This window comes from Taudactylus pleione, unplaced genomic scaffold (assembly GCF_031769625.1).
Source record: "Taudactylus pleione unplaced genomic scaffold, aTauple2 ptg000066l, whole genome shotgun sequence".
NCBI lineage: Eukaryota > Metazoa > Chordata > Amphibia > Anura > Myobatrachidae > Taudactylus > Taudactylus pleione.
This window is the reverse complement of record NW_028284468.1, coordinates 9457793-9477268: the sequence shown is the minus strand read 5'-3', so window position 1 is coordinate 9477268 and position 19476 is coordinate 9457793. Positions and strand designations below refer to the sequence as shown.

Genomic DNA, 19476 nt, shown 5'->3' with positions numbered 1-19476 from the left:
ACTACTTTGTTGATGCACGTGCGGCTACTGTGCACACAATTCACAAACACAGAAAATATATTATTTTTTTAGCACTTGGGGGGAGCACCCCTGATGGACAGAGCACCCCCTGGACAACACTACAGCACTCCTTTAGGACTGGGACACTGCACAGGACTTTGGAGTGGACACAGCCCCTATGGAGAACTGACTGCACAACACAGTCCAGCCAGCCCCTATGGACTTTGAAGTAGTGGACACAGCCCCTATTAACAACAGCAGCACAGCACAACACAGCCAGCCCCTATGGACATTGAAGTAGTGGACAACAGCAGCACTACACTACACTACACAGCCCTAACTCCCACCCTCCCTCTTCACTGTCCACAGCCGAGTGAGAAAATGGCGCCGACGCGGGTACCTTATATAGGATCCAAAACCCGCGAGACTCGGAAGGCGGGATGATGACGTTTTGCCTCGATTTCAGATCCGAGTCAGGCGGGAAAAGTCGAGCCTGACTCGGATCGGACTCGGATCGGGGGGGCTCGGGGGGGTTCGGATTTCAGAAATCCGAACCCGCTCACCCCTAGTTTAAACCTGTGTCTGCTCCTGTTTCCACCCTGGGTCCACAACAAACACAGACTCTGACAGTTTGCACTGGCCAAATGGATTCAGCTACTAGACAGGAATCCAGAACAGATTTAATTCACGGCATGGCTTCTCGCCTGGAGGGATTGGGAACCATGCAACAGCAATTAGCACAGTATGTGCAAGAAATGGCACGCCGTCAGTATACTTTACAAGCTACACTAACTACTCTAAGTATGCCTGCAGTTACTCCTACCTTCACTTCTGTGGTATCTGCCTCTGGAGCTCCTCCTCCATTTGTATTTACCTACACCTGGCAAGTTTGATGGCAATCCTAAACTGTGTCGTGGATTTCTCAACCAGTGTGATGTACATTTTACTTTGCAACCCTCCAATTTCCCTACTCCTAAAACCAAAGTGGCCTATGTTGTGTCGCTGTTGTCCGGCTCAGCCTTAGATTGTGTTTCTCCGCTCTGGGAACGATCAGACCCACTACTGGATAATTATCCAGAATTTTCAACATCATTCAGGAGGATTTTTGAGGAGCCTGAAAGTACCACTTCTGCTTCATTCAGTATTATGCATCTGAAACAAGGTATCCGTCCTGTCAGTCAGTACGTCATTCAGTTCCAGACGTTGGCATCGGAGCTCAGATGGAACGAAGAAGCCCTAACATTGGCCTTCTGGCACGGACTATCGGATCGTATAAAGGATGACCTAGCCACTCGTGAATTACCCTCTAGTATTAATGATCTAATTTCCCTCTGCAACAAGGTTGATATACGCTTTAGAGAGCGCCAAGCCGAGAAGCACATAACTGATCATTTTAGGCCTCATCCTCAACCTTCTCCTACCCGTTCTCCCTCCTCTCTTACAGATGAAGAACCCATGCAGGTTAATCAAACCCGTCTTTCTAAAGAAGAACGACAGAGACACATTCAAAATAACATTTGTCTATACTGTGGAGACACGGGTCACCTGGTGGCTTCTTGTACCCGCAAGCCGGGAAACGCCCATTCCTAACTAGTTCCGGGGACACTCAGTTAGGAGTAATACTTCCATCCCCAAAGCAAAATGACTCTGTCTTGTCCATAGCTCTAGACATTAATTCAAGTCCTGCATTCGTATCTGCCCTCCTGGATTCTGGGGCAGCAGAAAATTTCATGTCCTCTCGTTTGGCAAATAAATTACAAATACCTTGTATCACCTTGGATCCTGCTATCTCCTTGACCTCTATTGATGGTAGACCTATTTTTAATGGAACTGTGTCTAAAAGAACCCAATCTATTCTAGTTCATATAGGAGCCCTCCATGTTGAACATATCAGCTTCTTAATCATGCCAAAGGCTTCTCATGAGATTATACTCGGATACCCTTGGCTGCGTAAACACAATCCCAAAATTGATTGGAACACTATGCAGGTTCTGTCATCGAATGAGGAATGCCAGGGGTCTTGTCTTCCGAAGATTCAACCTGTGAGAAAAATTCAGACGTCAGAGGCCCCATCTATATCCAAAGAATATCAATCGTTTACCGATGTTTTCTCTGAAAAACAAGCTAACATCTTACCTCCTCATAGAGAATGGGTTTGTCCAATCGACTTGTTGCCTGGGACGATGCCTCCCCGTGGTCGGACCTATCCGCTGTCCCTACCAGAAACTGACGCCATGTCGGAATACATTCAAGAGAACTTAAAAAAGGGATTTATCCGACCATCTACATCACCTGCTGGAGCGGGATTCTTCTTTGTTTCTAAAAAAGATGGAGGCCTGAAGCCGTGTATAGATTATAGAGGCCTGAATGATATTACAGTAAAAAACAGATACCATCTACCATTGATCATCGAATTATTTGACAGAGTCAAGGGATCCACTATATTTTCTAAATTAGATCTCCGAGGTGCATACAACCTCATCCGTATCCGAGCAAGTGACGAGTGGATAACAGCATTCAACACAAGGGACGGTCATTTTGAATACTTGGTCGTGCCGTTCGGGCTGTGTAACGCACCTACTGTTTTTTTCAAGGATTTGCCAACGAGATTTTTAGGGATCTCATATATGTCTCAGTTGTCATCTATTTAGATGATATTTAGATTTTTTCATCTTCTCCTGAGGAACACCATAATCATGTAAAAGAAGTCTTATCTCGTCTGAGAAAGAACCAACTGTATTGTAAATTGGAGAAATGTGTGTTTGGTGTACCAAGTATCCCATTTCTTTGATATATAATTTCAGGAACAGGTTTAGAAATGGACCCCAAAAAGGTGCAAGCAATACTGGATTGGTCCCATCCCACGTCTTTGAAAGCCATCCAGGGACTTCTTGGTTTCTCAAATTACTATAGGTGTTTTATCAAGGGATTCTCCTCTTTGATGGCTCCCATCACAGCCCTAACTCATAAAGGTGCCAACCCTGCTCTGTTGCCCCCTGAGGTGGAGACGGCTTTTCAACTCCTCAAACAAGCCTTTATAACAGCTCCAGTTTTGAGACAACCGGATACCAATAGGCCCTTTTTACTGGAAGTGGATGCTTTATCTGAGGCAGTGGGAGCTGTCTTGTCCCAGCGTTTTGAGGATAACTGGATTCACCCGTGTGGTTTCTACTCAAAGAAATTCTTCCCTGCTGAAAGAAATGATGCCATAGGTGAACAGGAGCTATTAGCTGTCATACTGGCCTTAGAGGAATGACGGTACCTCCTAGAGGGCGCTAAGTTCCTTTTTACCGTGTTTACAGACCACAGGAATCTTCTTTTTCTGAAAAGTATTCAATGTGTAAGTCCTCGTCTGGCCCGATGGGCAATATTTTTTGCCCGTTTTCATTTTACCCTGTTGTATTGCTCTGGGGCTCTCAATCAGAAGGCTGATGCCTTGTCATGATCACTGTCCACTGATAGTGGTCCAGAAACTCTGTGGAATACCCTCGTGCTGGAGTCAAAGGTGTTCGCCACCATACAACTGCAACCACCTGTTGAGAAAACCTTTGTGGTCCCGGCGTTGAGGAAACAGTTATTGACGTGGGCTCACTCATCTCATTTTGCTGGTCATTCAAACATTTGTAAGACCTTGGAGTTCCTGAAGAGATCCGACTGGTGGCCATCGATGAAAACCGAGGTAACCGAGTTCATCTCATCTTGTACCCAGTGTGCCCAGTATAAGTCTCCTCGACAGTCTCCAGCCGGTGAATTGGTGCCTCTCCCCATACTATCTCGTCCGTGGACACATCTGTCCATTGATTTTGTGACAGACCTGCCAAATTCTAATGGATATACCACCATCTGGGTTGTAGTGGATAGTTTCTCCAAGATGGTCCATTACATTCCGCTAGAGAAGTTACCCTCGGCAACTGATTTGGCTCACTTGTTTGTCCACCATATATTACGCCTTCATGGACCCTTCAGAAATCATCTCAGACCGGGGTGTCCAAGTCGCGGCAAAATTCTGGAGAGCTCTCTGCTCTGTCCTGCAAGTGAAACTTAACTTTTCCACAGCCTATCACCCTCAAAGTAATGGGTCCACTGAGAGGGTGAACCAGGACCTGGAGACTTTCATGAGAATATTTATGTCCTCATCCCAGGACAACTGGTCTGAGTACCTTCCCTGGGCCGAATTTGCGCACAACGCATCATACCATTCTTCTACGAACCAAACTCTTTTCTTCATTGTATATGGTCTTCATCCCAGGGTCCCTGTGTTCTGAAGTTTACCAGCCTTTGATGTACCAGCTGTGGATGCCACTGTACAGAACTTTGCTTCAGTTTGTGCTCTTCTGAAAACCTCCCTGTGGTACAAGGACCACCCTGATAGGAAATGAAGAAAAGTTCCTCAGATGCGGGTCGGGGATCAAGTATGGCTTTCTACCTGCAACCTTAGCCTCAGGATACCATCTATAAAGTTTGCCCCCTGGTTTATTGGACCATACTCCATTACAGAGATAATCAATCCAGTCTCCTATCGTCTTCAGCTCCCATCTTATTTGAATATTCCTAATTCATTTCACATATCTCTCCTCAAGTCATTAGTTCTTAATAAATTTCTCAGCATTCTCCCTGTTCCCCCCCAGGATCCAAACTGAAAAAGGGGTGGAATTTGAGGTGTCTCAAATTCTGGATTCTCGTATCCATTATGGTCATTTGCAATACCTGCTTGAATGGAAAGGCTATGGTCCGGAAAAATGTTGTTGGACCAGAGCTGAGGACGTCCACGCTCCGAAACTCATCAGCAAATTCCACTCGGCTCATCCCAAAAAGCCTGGAAGGTGTCCTGAGGCCACCCGTAAGGAGGGGGGTACTGTCACGACCAGGGTTTCACGGCATGGAGGTTTGCGGTCCTTACCAGTGAGGGTGCTGTGGCGCGGTCCTTCTGTCGGGGGAGCTGGCATGTGGAGACTGGCATTGGCTGTACGCAGAGGTCTGCCAGCATTGGGCCATCCTGGCAAGGGTAAGTCTAGCGGCATCTCTGCATCACAGGTGTCTGGACACCACCATGTTGTCTGTGGCCATGTGACATAGCAGGCCAATCGTCTGTAGGTCACCTGCTCTCTCTGGCCTATCACGTTCCGCTACTGGGTACTTAAGGGTGTTTTGAGCTCCCTGTAGTTGCCAGTGCAACATGTTCACAGCGTAGCTGTGAGAGTTATCTGTACTCCTGTAACCCAGACTTGTGCTCCGGTGCTTGCCCTAGCTCCTTGTCGGCCTCTGGCTTCCTGCATAACCTGCACCGCTCTTCCTTGCTCCCTGCTGAGATCAGCCCTGCACCTTCCATCAGACCCACTCCTGCCTGAACCTGTCTCCTCAGTTAACACATCACAGCATTCCAGGATTTCCATTTTCAACCAGCATCACAGCATAACCGGATATCCCCTTCAGCCACTATTCAGCAAACCAGGATATCCACTTCACTCTCACAGTCTATCTGGAGGCATCTCTGTCACTGATCTGGACATTTGTTTACTCCCATTCACTACAGCTCCCCTCAGCCACCTATAACAGTTTGTTTATTACTGGACTTTATTTTATTATTCATGTCAACAAACAGTCACATTAAACAACCCACCTTTCAGTTTAAACCTGTGTCTGCTCCTGTTTCCACCCCGGGTCCACAACAAACACAGACTCTGACATGAATCTTGGTCTCCAACATTAATACTTCCCAATAGTCTTCCTTTCTTACAACACTAGTTACAGTTGCTAAAGAGATCTCTTCCCACACACATACCCTGGAACTGGTTACTGCAGACCTACTTAATATACTATACTTTGACAGGCGCACTGCTATGGTTGACATGGAGATGGGAGTGGCAAAGTTCCATGATTGATGGGAAGTCTATTTAGATTACTTGCGCACATCTCAAAAAACCATGAAAGTATTTAAAAATACTACCTGGTCACTACTGCGTAATCTTTCTTATGTTATGATGGTCTTCTACAGCTTTGAGTTGGATGCATGCACATCTTTGCAGATGTTTAGATGCTCTTTTTCAAGAACTGATGTTCTCTACGTAGACAAGGAACCACCCTGACCTTTGCTGCCCCTCCTTTTCCCTTTCTTACTCTCTTCTCTTATTTTCCCACTTTTTTCTCTGTTTCTGTGTCACATTTTATTTCTCATTTTTATTATCTATTCTCTTGTAATACAAAACAAGACAGAGAGAGAGTTAAAGTATTGAGGAAAAACATACAGCGGCACCCAAACATCAGACCGCCACCATAAAATGGTCAAAATGCTACTTTCAGAACACAAACATCAATGTCCAACACTCATTCTCTGTGAAGTGCTCCCTCTCCAGAGTGTTGTTCCCGCTCAGCCACATGACCTCAGTGAGCAGGAGGCACCTCCCATGGAAATCAGCACTGACCATGGAAGCTCAAAAGCAAGCCAAGGAAATACAGGGTACATTGTGCAAAGAGGACATTGCTCATCACCATGTTCGGCAGTTGGGGAGGTGTGCACATGGAGGCTGTGGAAAAATGCACAGGTGCCCCAGCCCTGGGGACATGCTGCTTATAATGCTTATGGCAGCTGCAATACAAATCTCTCATTGATGATCCTCCAACACTTCCCAGCACATCCTAGGGGTCGGGCCTTAGCCATTAGCCCTCCCCCCCAAGAACTTACCTGTGGTGAGCAGGCAGCGGCGATGGAGAGTGCCGGGGAGGGAAGAATCACTCCTCACCCGATGCAAACGGCAGCTCTAGTCCAGGATTTCAGCAGGTGAAGAGGAGGATAGAGCTGGTAGGAAGGCTGCCTAGGAGGGGCTGCGAGCCTCCGCTGCAGCTCCCCCTACAGGCAGCCAAGCCAACAGCAGGCTAGCAGGCACACTTGCCTGCTCGTTATTAAACAGACTCAGGACACAATAATGGTGTGGGGGAGAGCTTGCCATGGCGCTCAGGGCACGTGCCCCGCTTGCCCTGCCCTAGTTACACCACTGCTAATAGAGAGTGAGCTTGGAGCCGAGACACCTGTCCTATCTCCTATCCCAGGGACCACCGGTACAGAGAGCCATCCGCCGCTAACCTCTGATTCTGCATCACAACAAATGGCAGCTCCCCAGCATATGCTGCTGCAGAGTCAGCTGAAACTCTGTAAGTCTGTCTGACTCTGACCCACTAGCCATTGTCACACAGTGTACCTGGAGCCCTGGAACAATATTTACATATCAGGCATAATTGTATATGAGCGTCTCTGCCTGATTCAGTGCTACCAAGGCTAACCTTGTAATAGCCACAGCGAAATGCACGTCATTGTCCTGCTGTGTGTCTGATGCCTCCTGTACAAATTGTGAATACTACATACTATATATATATATATATATATATATATATACATATACATTTTGGGGGGAGGTGCCAAACTCTAACTTGCCTCCGGGCGACTGTGATGAACTTACGTCCCTGGTCAGGGGTATATACTGTATTAGCACAGTACATATAGAGGTCTATAGTATACAGTCAGGGTATAGTGTGTGTGATGTGATTGTACTGCATCTTGTTTTGTGGGTTGGGGGGCCCAAAACATATTGGGCCCACCACTCACTAGTTCCTCCACTTGTGGTGGGGGGTAGGCTTTCATATGCAGATGCACGGATCTTCCGTGGCCATAAGATAAAGCAGCCACAGGCTCTATAAACATAAAATACTTTTAGACAAAATTGTCAAAAAGAGTTTCAGATCTATTTCAGCAATCCTGTAAATTATAATTTATACACTACAGTAAAAAGTATTTGATCTTACATGTTATTTCCATGCCCTCCACCCACTCTCAATAATTTCTTTCTTTATAAGGGTCTCTTTAGAATCTTATACAAACCCTGTTTCTTTAATTTTATTGATTTCATTTGAGCATTAGATCTCTTATCTACCTTACTGTGTTTTAAAGGACTGCAATTCTTTTTTACTTAAATAGGCAACATACATTTTTTTATTAATTGTTTAGTGCAGATACTATTAGGGGAATTCAATATGAAGCGAAAACTCAGTTTTTACGTTAATATCGCACCTATGACGTCATTATCGCAGGTTTTAGTTTTACACTGTATTCAATTTCAAAGTCTTTTCGCAGGTTCGAAAAGTCTTTGAAAAAAAATGGGGATAACTTTTCACCACTGTATAGGTGGCGAAAAAAAGTGCAGAATTGGGGTTTAGGGGTGCAGGCTTAAAAAAAATAGCCTGCACCCCTGGGAATGACATTTTAAAAAGAACTGTGTCAAAATAAAAAAATAGGGACACCCCAAAAAATTAATTTAAAAATTGGGGTGAAAAAAAAAGAAAATGGGAAAAAAGTGTTTAAAAATAGGGAAATAGGTTCAGGGCTATTCTGCAAGTATGCAGCAGGTGTATTCTAGAATAGACAGGTGCATAGTTGCAGAATTTTTTAAAACTTACTTTAGGGACATAAAAATATGCTAGTACCCATTTTCATGTACCCCAAATTTGATGGGACCACTTAAAAAAACGAAAGAATTAACCTAAGTGCTCTTCTACAACACTTCTTCAATGTCGGGAAAAAAACACCTGCTATGGCTATTTAAATCCCCGACTTTCATTTGCAGGCTAAGACGGGTGTACCCATAGTGATCCCCCATGTTTTTACAACTTTAGGGGGGTCCTACAATTTTTTCGTAGTTTATCGCAAATCCCACTTCGCCAGGTCCCGTTTTTGTAGATTTTATATTGAATACGGGGATAAAGCGGGCGCGCGCCCGATACTTTATCTCTGAAATATCTCCGATGTGGAGCGAAAAGTCCAGCACGGACTTTTCACTCCCATATTGAATACCCCTCTATATATTTATATGCTTTCACTTTTACATGGTACTGTAAGAACTAATTGCTGTTTCATTCTGTTATGTTAGTGAAAAACTTTGTAGAAAAAATATCTGCACATTTGCAATATGCATTAGTGGCCGCGATACAGTTCAGCGCAATGCTAAATAGCCCCAGGAGGGAGCTCCTAGGGCTATTCAATTCAGCGCGCTGTTAAGTTGGAGAATGACGATTCTCGCTACTTAATATGGGTGTTTAGTCACGAGAACCGGCATTCTCTGACTAAAGTGCCAGCCGTGAGGTTGTTAGAGCCGTCCTAAACCGGCAAACAGTCACACGGCCGGCACTTTTTTGGGATTTCTCCTCACAGGGGTATGCTAGAAGAAGTGCCTTAAACGGACCAAACATCGCGCTGAATTGAATGGCTCCGGGAGCTCCCTCTCTGGGCTATTTATCATCGCATTGAATTGAATGCGAGAAGAAATCCCTTAGTCGGACCAAGCATCGCACTGAATTGAATGGCTCCGGGAGCTCCCTCTCGGGCTATTCATCATCGCAGTGAATTGAATCGCGGCCAATGAGTTTGTTGCATATTTTGTTGTGAACAAGTAGATACTGTATTATTCCACAATTACCCAATGTACATTAAATTAGTCCAATTGACTATTCTGACAGCCATCCAACCAGAAACTTCATTCTAAACTAACAAAAAGAAGTAATAAAGGGGTCTATTTACTAAGCAGTGTTAGGAGACAGAGTGAAAAGTGATGTCTGTGATAAGGTGCCAGCCAATCAGATCACAAATGTCAGTTTTCAAACACAGCCTGTGAGATGGCAGTTAGGAGCTGATTGGCTGGCACCTTATCACAGACTAATCACTTTTCACTCTGTCTCATAACACATTTTTCTGTGCCTGCAAATAGTCTCATCAGGTAGCACCTCCCATTATATATATAGTCAGGTTGTGCAGTCCAGAAATCTTTCTTATAACACTGCTTAGTAACTAGACCCCAAAGCCATCTAATCCAACATATAAATAAAGAGACATTCTCAATATATAACTGATAATTAGCATATGAATTTAATAAGTCATTACAATATTAAAACTAATACGGCATATGTTAAACAGTACTTACTGTTCTGAGTTCAAGTTGAGGAATGATGTAGTGCTGCAACTGAAAGTGAAAGAAGTATATTTTATGATAAGCTAAAAAAAACACACCTCAATGTTTTTCATTGGTAATACTGTACAAATATGTCACCTTTCCAATCTTTACAGATGTTCAGACTTCCTCATATTTATATGATGCCAGCATACCCATTCAAGGAGGGACAAATGTTTTTTACCTGGACTTCCCTCTTAAGTTATAATTATCTTCACCTGTGGTGAAACACCTTTCTTATCAATTAACTACAGTAGTTCAACACAGGTGACGGCAATCTTAAATTAAGAGAGAAGTCCATTTTGTCCCTCCTGGAATGGCTTATGTTGGGAGGAATGTACCAATAGGTACCCCTGAATTAGCTCTGAATCACCCTGATTGGTACCAGTATCACCCTGACTGGTACTACACTAGCGTCCGGAATGTGATCACCCAGATCACCAAGTCCTGATGTAATGAGGGCAGAGGTGAATATAATACTCATAATGAATATTCTATCACTCTGCCTGTTGTACAGTACCAAACACCGCTCTACTGCCTCCACCAGTAGAAGTTACCAAGGAGTCACAGCACTCTATCACAATTGTGCAGTCTCTGCGACACAAACTAGCACTCAGTAACTTGGTCTCCCCCTGCATCTTGCATACAATAGTAGTTATAGAGTAACCTTAGTGCTTCCTCAAACACTGAGTTCTGGAGAATATATGAATACAGACTAGGGGTGTGCACCGGCCACTTTTCGTGTTTTGTGTTTTGGATCTGGATCTTTCTTCGTGTTTTGGATCTGGATTGGTTTTGCCAAAGATGGAAATGTCCTTGGGCCCTCCCACCCAACCTTATGTTGTATAAACAGGACATGCACACTTTAGCAAACCAATCATTTCAGCGCCAGGGTCTGCCACACGACTGTGGCTGAACTGATTGGTTCGTTTGGGCCCCCACAAAACAAGCTGGCAATTAATCTGTCCCTGCACAAACTGGCTCTACGGAGGCAAGATGTCATCCTCATCCTCCTCATCCACCGATTCCTCACCCTCTTCAGTGTTGTGTACATCCTCATCCTCACAGAGTATTAATTCATCCCCGCTGGAATCCACCACCACAGGTCCCTCTGTACTTCTGGAGGCTGGTCTCCCTGGAAGAGTTGATAATTAATTTTTATGAACATCATCTTCTCCACATTTTGTGGAAGCAACCTATGCCTTTCGCTGACAAGGTTCCCGGCTGCACTAAACACTCTTTCGGAGTACACACTGGAGGGGGGGCAACTCAGGTAAAATAGAGCCAGTTTGTACAGGGGCCTCCAAATTGCCTCTTTTTCCTGCCAGTACAGGTACAGACTGTCTGACATGCCTACTTGGATGCTGTCACCGATCTAATCCTCCACCATTCTGACAATGGTGACAGTATCATATGCAGTGACAGTAGACATGTCAGAAATTGTTGCCAGGTCCGGACCAGATATCCAAACTTGGTCCTGCCTGCCCTGTATCACCGCCTGCGGGTTGCTTAGGATACCAGTTTTTTTCTGGCAGCCCCAGTTGCGGGAGAAAATGAAGAAGGAGCTGTTGACATGTCACGTTCCGCTTCAGCTGACAGTGTTTTCACCAGCAGGTCTTTGCACCTCTGCAGGCTTGTGTCGGCCAGAAAGAGAGACACCACATAGGCTTTAAACCTAGGATCGAGCACGGTGGCCAAAATATAGTGGTCTGATTTCAACAGATTGACCACCCTGGAATCCTGGCAAAGCGAATGAAGGGCTTCATCCACAAGTCCCACATGCCGAGCGGAATCGCTCCGTCTTAGCTCCTCCTTCAATTTCTCCAGCTGCTTCTGCAAAAGCCTGATGAGGGGAATGACCTGACTCAAGCTGGCAGTGTCTGAACTGACTTCACGTGTGGCAAGTTCGAAGGGCTTCATTACCTTGCACAACACGGAAATCATTCTCCACTGCGCTTGAGTCAGGTGCATACCCCTTTGCCTATGTCATAGGTGGATGTATAGGCTTGAATGGCCTTTTGCTGCTCCTCCATCCTCTGAAGCATATAGATGGTTGAGTTCCACCGTGTCACAACCTCTTGCTTCAGGTGATGGCGGGGCAGGTTCAAGAGTGTTTGCTAGAGCTCCAGTCTTCAGCACGCAGTCGCTGAATGGCGAAAGTGGGCAGAAATTTTTCGGGCCCCCCAAAGCGTCTCCTGAATGCCTGTCGCTTTTCAGAAAATTCTGCGCCACCAAGTTTATTGTGTGAGCAAAACATGGGATGTGCTGGAATTTGCCCAGATGTAATGCCCGCACAATATTGGTGGCGTTGTCAGATATCACAAATCCCCAGGAGAGTCTAAGTGGGGTAAGCCACTGGGCGATGATTTCCCTCAGTTTCTCTAAGAGGTTGTCGGCAGTGGGCCTCTTACTGAAACTGGTGATACACAGCGTAGCCTGCCTTGGAATGAGCTGGCATTTCTGAGATGTTGCTACTGGTGACGCTGCTGTTGTTGCTGCGTAAGGTGATACATCTACCCAGTGGGCTGTCACAGTCATATAGTCCTTAGTTTGCCCTGTTCCACTTGTCCACATGTCCGTGGTTAAGTGGACATTGGGTACAACCGCATTTTTCAGGACACTGAGGACACTTTTTCTGACGTTTCTGTACAGTATTGGTATCGCCTGCCTAGTGAAGTGGAATCTAGACGGGATTTGGAACCGGGGACACACTACCTCCATCAATTGTCTAAATCCCACTGCACTAATGGCAGATACCGGACGCACGTCTAACACCAACATAGCAGTCAAGGCCTCAGTTATAAGTTTTGCTTCAGGATGACTGCTGTCGTACTTCATCCTCCTCACTAAGGACTGTTGGAGGGTCAATTGTTTAGTAAAAGTAGTGGTGTTCCTACTTCCTCTCTGGGATGATGAACGACTCCCAGCAGCAACAACTGCAGCAGCGGCAGCAGTAGGCGTAGCAATGCAGGATCCTCCGGAGGAATCCTGGATAGGAGAGTCAGTCATGCCAGTGACATGGCCTGCAGGACTACTTCCGATCCTGACTAAGGAGGAAATTGACGAGGAGGGAGTTGACGGTGTGGTTTGCAGGCGCTTGGATACAACAGGACATCAGGATTTAGGTGTCCCTGGACTGCTTACGGTCTTAGCCAAAGTTTCTGAACTTGACAGTAACTTTTTATGAACGCGCTGCAGGTGCCGTATAAGGGAGGATGTTCCTAGGTGGTTAACGTCCCTACCCCTACTTATTTCACCTTTACATATGGTACATATGGCAAGACAGTTGTTGTCCGGATTTGGATAGAAATATTGCCAGACCAAAGAGGTGGAATGTTTGGTCTTCTGCCCAGGCATGACCGTGATAGGCTTTTTCATCCCATGGACAACAACTGTCTCCCCCGGAGCCTGATTTAAACAAACCACATCACCATCAGAATCCTCCTCGCCAACTTCCTCCTCAGCGCCAGCTACACCAGTATCCTCATTCTGTTGTACTTCAACAATGACATCTTCAATTTGTATATCAGCAAGTGGACTGTGGGTGCTCCTTTCAGCACTTGCAGGGGGCGTGCAAATGGTGGAAAGAGCCACCTCTTCCCGTCCAGTGCTGGGAAGGTCAGGTATCACAACCGCCACCACACTTGGACTCTCCTTGGGGATTTGTGATATCTTCTTAGAAAGCACAGTTCTTCGCTGTGCTTTTGCCAGCTTAACTTGTTTGATTTTTTTAGCGGGAGGAGGGCTTCCATCATCATGTGAAGCTGAACCACTAGTCATGAACATAGGGAAAGACCTTAGCCGTTCCTTGCCACTCCGTGTCGTAAATGGCATATTGGCAAGTTTACGTTTCTCCTCAGATGATTGAAATGGTTTTTTTAAGGTCATTTTCCTGAACTTTGTCATTTGGGATTGTATGTGTCCTCTACTATGACATTGGGCATCGGCCTTGGCAGACGACGTTGATGGCATGTTATCGTCTATGTCATGACTAGTGGCAGCAGCTTCAGCACTAGGAGGAAGTGGTTCTTGATCTTTCCCTATTTTATTTTTATTGGAGAAAGTTTGGTCCTCCATTTATGTTATATTGATATATACGTGCGGCTAAGGCGCACACAAACACAGAAAATAATTTTTTATTTTTGTTGGAGACTAGTGCACTTTGTGGGTTACACCACCCTTTAAGAAATGAGCCAGTCGGCTCTTTACTTATGGGACACAGGCGCACGCTTGGCGCTGCTCCTTTGTTGATGCACGTGCAGCAACAGGGCACACAATTCACAAACACAGAAAATATTTTTTTATTTTGTTTGGAGTGCACTTTGGGGGTTACAGCACCCTTTAACGGTCAAGCCAGCCGGCCCTTTACTTATGACACAGGCGCACGCTTGGCGCTACTTTGTTGATGCACATGCGGCTACTGCGCACACAATTCACAAACACAGAAAAAATATTTATTTTTTTTGCACTTGGGGGGTGCACCCCTGATGGACAGAGCACCCCCTGGACAACACTACAGCACCCCTTTAGGACTGGAACACTGCACAGGACTTTAGAGTGGACACAGCCCCTATGGACAACTGACTGCACAACACCGTCCAGCCAGCCCCTATGGACTTTGGAGGAATGGACATAGCCCCTATGGACAACAGCAGCACAGCACAACACAGCCAGCCCCTATGGACTTTGGAGGAGTGGACACAGGGCCTGATTCAGAGCCGGATACTATTTGCGGATGGTCGTTCTGAAAAAGGGGCCGGATATTTGAATTAAGCGCTCGCTCTTTACGGTCTGTTGATGCCTCTATGTCTGAACGAGCGAATGAAACATGCGCTCGCTATTTTGAAAAAACGCCCCCTGGTCGCTCACATCCTACGTCATCTCCGCTATTTATTAGATTAATCGAGTACATCGAACGGCGTATGAACTGCTCGCTATTCTTGTGGTAGCATTTTCCTACCGCAATCATGCGAGCAGTTCAGGCTAAAAGACAACCAAGTGATATGGTCGATGACGCTGCTTTGTTAATTATGCACACCCTTAAAATGGCCTTTTTGACCGTTTGGCACGCCTGCGTTCGGATCTCCACTCCCCGTTTTCAAGCACCTTCCCCTGTTACCACCCACAAACGCCTCATCATGTCACTCAAATTAGCAGTCTTTTGCTATTTTGCGAGCACACGATTTCCGACTGCACTGACTGGTTGGCGCATGCTCATTACAACCCATACGCATGCGCAGATGTGCGAACATCGCTCGGAGTTACGAGCGGCTCTGAATTAGGCCCACAGCCCCTATGGACAACAGCAGCACAGCACAACACAGCCAGCCCCTATGGACTTTGGAGGAGTGGACACAGCCCCTATAGACAACAGCAGCATAGCACAACACAGCCAGCCCCTATGGACTTTGGAGGAGTGGACACAGCCCCTATTGACAACAGCAGCACAGCACAGCACAACACAACACTACACTACACTACACAGCCAGCCCTAACTCCCACCCTCCCTCTTCACTGTCCACAGCCGAGTGAGAAAATGGTGCCAACGCGGGTACCTTATATAGAATCCAAAACCCATGAGACCCGGAAGGCGGGATGATGACGTTTTGCCTCGATTTCAGATCCAAGTCAGGCGGGAAAAGTCGAGCCTTACTCGGATCGGCTTCAGATCGGGGGGGCTCGGGGGGGTTCAGAATTTCAGAAATCCGAACCCACTCACCCCTAATATAGACTAATAATGGAACACTTTATTTACAAAGAGGGAGTACGATGCTTGGCTACTGTACATAAATGATGGAAATACAAAGGGTTACAGATTACATAAACAAACATATGATGCCCTTTCAAAATAAAAAGTAAAAACTTACACAGCATTAACCATGGCTTATTCTGGGTGTGGTGGGAGGGGCACAGCAGGAATACAGGTCCAGGCTTCAACTAAAGGCCCCTATACATCAGCAATTGATTGCAGCAATTGTGCAATTTGCAATCGATTGTATATAAAAATCTTTCCCTTTTTCAATCGATTGTGGCAATTCTACAATCGATTGAAAAAGGGAAAGATTTTTATACACAATCGATTGCAAATTGCACAATTTCTGCAATTAATTGCTGATGTATGGGGACCTTTAGAATTGATCCCCCAAGCCTGACCCTGAACAAATTGTTCCCATACCAACTCCCCCCTCCAATAGTGATGTCACGACGCAGGCTTTGGTGACTGGCTTAACCATTTAACAGACAATTTTTTTTTTTACAAAACTGGTCAGAAATTGCCGGGTCCACAGGGGAGCCCAGGGAGTCAGAGGAGATCCATTCTGCAGATATAGACCTTATTTTATTCCTTTCCTTGCAAGTCACTAAAAACCATCAAATCTACATGTACAGTGTTTTTTACTTTAATTAATAGCAGAGCTTATAATTACATTTTGAAAGGCACTGCTGGGTTATATGTAATTATCAGCACATTATCATACTCAGGAAACACTGCACTGTAGCATGCAGTCAAAACGTTGACAATATCAATATTCATAATATGTACACAACAATGTCAACAATTATATTGTCGACATTGTGAAAATGTCAATAGGTGACTTGTTGACAATCTCACAATATTGACAGGTGATGTGTTGACATTTTCACAATGTCAACCGGTGAAATGCCGACATTGTTAGAATGTCAACATTAGGCTTAGGCTGCAATTCAGCTGTGAAAAGAGATTAGGTTTACGCTGTGGGGTTAGTCACTAGAGGGAGGGTTAGATGTCGGGATTAGGATTAGTGAAGAAATACTCAATGGAATGCTGGAGGATCACAGCTCAACCCCAAACCTCACAGTCACAAGATCAAATCTAAATTGCAGTGTAAAAATTAAACTGCCAGTATGTGTGTGCTACACAGTGTCAAACGCAGGATTTCCAAAGGGGGGTTTCCAAATGCTTAATTTTAGAGCGAGTGTGGCCAGTCAATGAAGAGGGCTTTAATAAGCGTCATACACAGTGTATTGTGTGTAATAATTCCAGCATTACAGGACCATTGATCACAGTAAGACATGAGATGTGTCAGTAGGCCATCCTGCCTGAGCTGAATGTATTTATTTTAGATGTGGGCACCATTCCAGATCATGGAAGCAAGTCCTGGAGCCTGGAGGAGAAGCAGAAGAACCTAGCACTGCCTTGTACATATATGTACATATTGGGCTCTATAGCAGTGCATCTCTAACAGTGCAAGTATTCCAGATCTTCTAGTTGGTGCGCAGGTTATTTATTGCTGGCTGATACATGTTAAAAGATCCACAGGAGGTGCTAATTATTTCATTTGTGATACTGAGAAAAACATGCAACACTAGTAACAATCTATTATATTACTATTTCTATTGTGGTCATGGTGTTGGCTGGGTGCGGGGGGGGGGGGGGGGTTTCCAGGCAGACGGAAACCCCCCTGCGTTTGCCTATGGCTACATGTAAAGACAGCTACTATTTCCCACGCATGCATGCATGCAAAACAAATTTAAAAAAAGTTTTTATAGCCCTTACTTTGCATTGTGGCTTGTCCAGATTAGAGATGTGCGCAAATATCTGTGTTTTGGTATTGGTTTGGTTCTAATTCATCATTATGTTTTGGTTTTGCCAAAACCACCCTCTAGTGTTTTAGATTTGCATTTGTATTATTTTAACACAATTTATAAAAACAGCTAAAATCATGTAATGTGGGCCTGTTGTTGTTTATACAGTATTATTTGTCTCATACACATTCATTTCCAATCAATTTTGACCACCTCATAGCTCACAATATTGTTTTCACCCATATTGGCTAAAGGCTGTAGCGAGCTGACTGGCTAAGCTAAGTGACAGAGCAGCGGCACAAACACACAGCATTTTAAAAGAATATAGCACATCTAGGAAACATACTGCAGGGGCAGACTGGATGGCAGTTTAATATAAAACTATACAATGCTATTGAATGTTTTCATTAATCAAGAACTAGATCAGAGGCTCAAGGCCAGTACAGGGAGATTCAGGTATAGTATTTAATACTATTCATGTAATGGAAGCCAGTAAAGGATTGATTGATTATACAATCAGAGAAGCAGAAAAACAGACATGGGCTTGGCAAAACATGTAGTGTTGAAACCAGGTAAAAAATACCATTGACTGATTTGATTGATTAATTGATTAAATTAACTATAAAAAAGCAAATCAGAAAAATGGAAAGCATTATTACAAAACAAGCATCCAAAATCTCAATGAGATTGATTGATTGATTCATTCATTCATTGGTGTTAATAATTTAACTATTAAAAAATCAAAAACCAAATTAGAGAAATTGAAAGCGTTACAAAACAAACATCCAAAATCCCAATGAGGTTAATTGATTGATTGATTGATTGATTAACTGATTAGTGTTAATAATCTCTCTTTCTCTCTCTTTATATATATTGTGGTAGTTTAACCAAAGATGGCGATAGTGAGTTATGGATTCTGTGTGGGCTTGGAGGGATCTCCCCCCACACAGAGTAGTTAAAGTAAGTGTTGCCACACCTAGGGGCTACCTTGTGGAGAGAGCTCAGGTGAGGGCTAATGAGGCAGACCTACATTCAGGCTGCATTGTGGAATCAGTCCAAGGAGGACTGGCAACTACAGAGTCCAGTGTGCCTGGAGGCCAATGGGGGCCAGGGGTCCTGAGTCCAGACCTGCAAGAGGCAGGGAGGACCAAAGGACATTGAAGCAGCTAATCTGCAAGCTGAGGAAGCCAGAGCATATACCTATAGGAGAAGGTAAGGCCACTAAGACTGAACTGTTTTGTGAAGCTGTGGCAGCAAAGCCAGGCTGGACCTGGTGATAGGCCTGCAAAGAAGCAGACAGAGACTTTATTTGCAGACTAGCAGCTCAAAGGTAGTCAGGGGCGAGTAAAATAAGTATTGAAAACATCAACCTGTTTCTCAGTAAATATATTTGTAATGGGGCTATTGTAATTAAATGTAGAAATCAAACCATAGATGTCCATAAATTAAGTTATGTGTAATAATATGAAATGACACTGGGAAAAAGTATTGAACACATGAAGAAAGGGAGTTGCAAAAAGGCATGGAAAGCCAAGATACCAACTGAAATCTATCAGTATTTAAAGAGCAATCCTGACCCTTTTCAGTGCAAATTAATATAAGCTGGTTCAGTCCCAACTGATGGCCTATAAAAAGGTGTCTCATTACCAACCTTATTGTTGCAAAACATACTGATGGCATTGGTTACAGAAGGATTCCTAAACTTCTGAATGTTCCAGTGAGCACTGTTGGGTCCATAATCCAGAACTAGAAAGAACATAATTTCACCATAAACCGGCCATGATCAGGAACTCCTCACAAGATTTCTGACAGAGGAGTGAAAATAATTATCAGAAGAGTTGTAAAAAGCCAAGGAACACTTTTGGAGAGCTTCAGAAAGACCTGGAATTAGCAGGTACAATTGTTTCAAAGAAAACAATAA

The 19476-nt window shown here is 44.6% G+C and overlaps 1 protein-coding gene across 5 annotated transcripts in view; it reads right to left on the bottom strand.

Moving 5' to 3' along the window:
• LOC148534437 (apolipoprotein L3-like) overlaps positions 1-19476 on the bottom strand; it is a 109160-nt gene that overhangs the window by 57165 nt on the left and 32519 nt on the right. For 4 of the 5 annotated variants that reach the window (XM_088466857.1, XM_088466856.1, XM_088466858.1 and 1 more), the window contains exon 2: positions 9966-10004. The gene's annotated coding sequence lies outside the window, so the exon portion shown is untranslated. Of the gene's footprint in view, positions 1-9965; positions 10005-11025; positions 11087-19476 lie in introns of those variants that run through there. The other variant, XM_088466855.1, reaches the window with a different exon arrangement.